The sequence below is a fragment of the Callospermophilus lateralis genome, chromosome 18 (genome assembly GCF_048772815.1).
Source record: "Callospermophilus lateralis isolate mCalLat2 chromosome 18, mCalLat2.hap1, whole genome shotgun sequence".
Taxonomy (NCBI): domain Eukaryota; kingdom Metazoa; phylum Chordata; class Mammalia; order Rodentia; family Sciuridae; genus Callospermophilus; species Callospermophilus lateralis.
In genome coordinates this window covers 7,897,669-7,902,078 of record NC_135322.1, presented here as the reverse complement: position 1 = coordinate 7,902,078, position 4,410 = coordinate 7,897,669, and the positions used below count along the sequence as shown (strand labels likewise).

Here is a 4,410-nt window from a genome sequence, read left to right as displayed (position 1 = left end):
CTAGGAGGCTTCGCACGTAGGCCAAAAAAGGGAAAATTCCAGAAGGTTATAAAGGAGCAAATGGAGGAAATAATTCAATGATGAAACAATGTCTTTTTTCCATATTTTCATTGGCGCCTTCCGCAGCTGTACGCAACGGTGGGACTGTTGTTGGACATTCATACCTACACACAGTATAACCACGTAATTTGGCCAATACCTCTCCCCAGTGTTGCCCCTTCCCTCTCCTCCTCCCCTCCCCTGGTTCTTTCCCCTACTCTACTGATTTCCTTTAGATTTTCACGAGATGTCCCTCAGGGCTCTCTTTTCCCTTCTCCTCTCTAGCTTCCACATATGAGAGAAAACACAGGAGCCTTGACCTTTGTACGTTATCTTCAAGGCCCTATTTCCAAACAAAGGAACTCGCAGCTATCAGGCCTTAGGACTTTATTTGGGGATGGGACCCAGTTCTACCCACTGCGCGATTCTGTGGCAGAGTCCATCAATGGTGACAGAGACCGTTTGATTCCAGAGCCTACACTGACCCTTTCTTGAGTTTTAAACAGGGAAAGCAAGCCAGCCCTTCTTCAGACAGTCAGTTTGGATTTCTGGTTTCTGATCATGCACATAAGGAATGTGGAAGTAGCCTGTCCCTTCCATACAACAAGAAAAAAAAAAAAAAGCTAAACAGGCTGGGGTCATAGCTCAGTGGGTAGAGTGCTTGCCTTCCATGCACAAGCCCTGGGGTTCAAACCCCAGCACCACAAAAACAAAACAAAACTGAACAGAGTGAAAAATCAATCATTATTCTCAGAATCATCAGAGAACTCAGGTCGCGAGCTGATCACTGCCCCCAAAATTGGAGAGACAAACAGGCAGCTACAGAGAGCCACAACAGAGCCACAAGTTGACAGAGCAGAGACCCAGGCACAGAAGCTTGCTTGGGCACCAGCGGAAGGCTCCCTGTGGACAGGTTGGAGAGTTGGGAAGTCCAGGTGAGGGGCCAGTCTTAGGGGGAGGTGCCAAACTCTTGGGAATGCCATCTCCAGCGACCCTGCCAGATTCTCACAGTGAAGAACTGAAAAACCCTCCTCCTGATGGAAGGAGGAGGGGAAATAGCCATCTTTAAATATGCCACAGCGTTCTGTTCTTAGCAACTTCTATCTTCACATTTCACTGAGTCTGAAAGGTCAGAGCCCTCTCTGGATGAAATTGGTTCCAAAGTGCATAAGCCCTGGAGCAGAGCCTCTTGTGTCCACACCAAGGTTAATTATAGTCATCTGATTTGAAAATTTTACACCACATGCATGCTCTTTCTTCTCAGAGAGGAACAGAAAATACCTTCAGGGCGTTCACTCTTTTAATTACAAGGCGAGCAACTGAATAACCCACAGAAAAATAAATCAACCCAAAGGTCAATTTTTCCTCACTCCTGGGATATGCAGAGACTGGGAAGAACGGTGTCGTTTGCTCTACTGAGACATTACTGGAGATGCTGTCAACTTTTATGCGTCATTTTCTTTTTATTGCATTATTCTGAGAAACAAACGGCTCAGTGGATCTACTACTTTATAAATCATACACTTCCATGCAAATGTCAGGAAAATAAAACCAATCAACTGTGTGTGCATGTAATCTTAATAAGTTGATCAGCCATTTTAATGGTCCTGGTCCCTCTAAAGAACTGACTCAGGGAGTTGAGCGAAAATTTTGTAACTGAACTGTCCATCAAGAGCAAGCTCAACAGGGATCATTCTTCAGGGTTCATTTCGACTGACTACAAAAGGCTATCAGCTTCTCTTTTTCTACATTGCAATTTTGATTATTTAACTAAGGAACCCACTATTCCTCCTCTAGATGGCTTTCCTTATATTTAATGTGGGCTCAGATGTATTTAGATAAATGATGGATTCCTGTCCTCCAGCTGCTGTGACAAGCTTAAGGCAACAGAAATCTATTCTCCCACAGATTTGGAGGCCAGAAGTCTGAAGTCAAGGTGTGGTGTTGGCAGAGCTGCTGACCCCCGGGAGGGGTCCTTCCTGGCCTCTTCAAGTAACCACAGGTGTTCCTAACCTTGCAGCCGGCTCTCTCAACTCCATCTTTGAATCTCCCCCTCCCTATCTCTCTCAAAACTCTACCTCTCTCTTTTAAGGATACAGGTGAATGCATAAGGGCCCACATGAGTAATCCATGTGAGTTCCTCTGCCTAACTTGAACTACATCTTTCCCTATAAGCTAACTAATATTCACAGCTTCCAGGGATTTTAGGTAGATATGTGCTTGGAGGCCATCGTCAGTCCACCCCAAAATGGCAAATTTTTAAATTCTTCAACCAGTAAGAAAAAAATAGTGTAGGGCAAAAAGGAAACTCCCCGCTTTGCCTCCCAATGGTTCCCTGGAATGAACTGACTGCAGGCAGATTCATGGAGAACAAAACATCAAATTCTTTCATGTGCACAGAAGCGACCACAATTACCCCCTGGCCCCGCTCAATTCAGATGCTCACACACCACCCCCTCGTAGGGGAGGAGGAGAACAGGGAATATAGATTACCGTTTAGTGGGTAGTAAGAGACTCTGGGAATTCACCAGGCCTGGAGAACATAAAAATGACCTGGGCCAAAGTCTGTTGGCTAAAGAAGAGATGACGGTTTATAAATGGACTTATGGTTCTCTTTGGAATACTGGATAGGACTGAAATAATAGACAATGGTGGGACTGGGGATATAGCTCAGTTGGTAGAGTGTTTGCCTCGCATGCAGAAGGCCCTGGGTTCAATCCCCAGCAACATTAAAAAAAAAAAACAAACAATGGTGTATGGACAAACTTGGTCCAGGTGTGTTGACCTACCTCACTCTCCCCTCCTGCAATTTGAGCCTGATTTCTCTGGCTAATGAAATTCAGGAGGAAGAGTCAGTGCGATTGGGCTCCTCTTTGGGCAGATCTGGTCAAGTAGATAAGGAAACATTGCAGAAAGCTGCTCCTCATTAGCCATTTTGTGCTCTGTCTGCCACTAAAATAACAGAGAGGGAGGTTACTGTATTGGTGAAGAGACCTGAGCCTGATCACCAAGAGGTAATGGGCTTGCTGTCCCAGTGGGAGCAAGAATGGTGTACCGTTTGGGAGCCAGAAGATTCAATGAGGTACCCCTATTATTGCTATGCCCAGAGTAACTGAAAGTCATGTTATGGTTGGAGTGCCAACAAAGATGTCTACATTTCAATTAGCAGGGAGGAAAAGTCAAGAAAGGCAGCCACGTGCCCACTAAGTTCTCTTTTCAAGAAACGCAATAGTGTTGGTTTACATAATGTGTGTCACATGCCACAGCCTGATTACACAAACTTTCCCCCTGAGGGAGACTTAGAAGAATTCATTTTCTAAGCCTGGCATGTTGCTTAAAAGGAATTAAACACCTCCAAAATTTCAAGCTTCATATAGCAAGGCAAAAAGAGAAGGCAGATGTTGACTGAACAACCAACAGGCAGAATCTCTGTCTTCCTGAGATGATCAATGATCCAGTCTGTCTTAAGCATTATAATTGCTGAAGTAGTAGAGTGGTAGCTGAAGTGCCATGGACCAAGAATGACTCCTGGTTTGATTTGCATGTGTCACAGGACTTGGGGACAATGATAATTCATTGAAATGTTCTTGTTGCATCGATGGCCATGATGAAGGTAGAATAACTCAAAGGCATTTTCAAAGATGGCACACACGGCATGTGTTCAAGGATGAGTTCATGACCCGATGCAGAAAAGCCTAGTGTTTCACATGAGAGAGATTCAGCCCTTCAAGGCCATGAACCTGCATCCTGCTGCTAGCTGCTTTGCAGAACTTCAAGCTAATTGCCGTGTAGGTTCTGTTTAGCCACAGGATGGCAAGAGAGTTCCAAGGGACAGCTTATTCTTAATTTAAATATTTAACATCCTTCATGCACCACCACACCAGAGCTCTCCATCCCCAATTTCACTGTGGGTGCTTTTTTTTTTTTTTCAGAGTCACATGAATATTTGTTTTTGTTGAATCTAACTGTTTTCCAGGTGCTGGGTTTTAACCCCAATCCATAGTATAAAACAATACCAGGAGATGATCTCTAAAACAAACTTAGAGGCATTTCCCTGCAACTTAAGATCCATCACTGAACCACCTTCATCTGATGTAATAAATTCCTTACTCTGGCGAGTTCTCTGATATGACAAGGCCTCGTACCTTGAATGGTACCCTCTCCTCCTATAGCAACCTTTAACATGTCATTTCTTCATCATGATTTTTGTTCAATCTTTAAAGCCCATTTAGCTGTCCACTACTTTATGAAACACATCCTTTCCTCCTAGAGATACTTGATCAGTGTTTCTCAGAGACGTCAGGAGCAAATTAGTGGTTCCCAGAGGCTGGAAGGAATGGGAGCTGGGAGGGATGGAGACATGGTCAGTAG

At 44.4% G+C, this 4,410-nt stretch overlaps 1 non-coding gene across 1 annotated transcript; it reads left to right on the top strand.

The window, feature by feature from the left end:
* Window positions 1–2,701: 2,701 nt before the first annotated feature.
* On the top strand, window positions 2,702–2,771 carry Trnaa-cgc (transfer RNA alanine (anticodon CGC)). The gene has a single exon. It is a non-coding gene; the product is annotated as a tRNA-Ala (tRNA).
* Window positions 2,772–4,410: the final 1,639 nt, after the last annotated feature.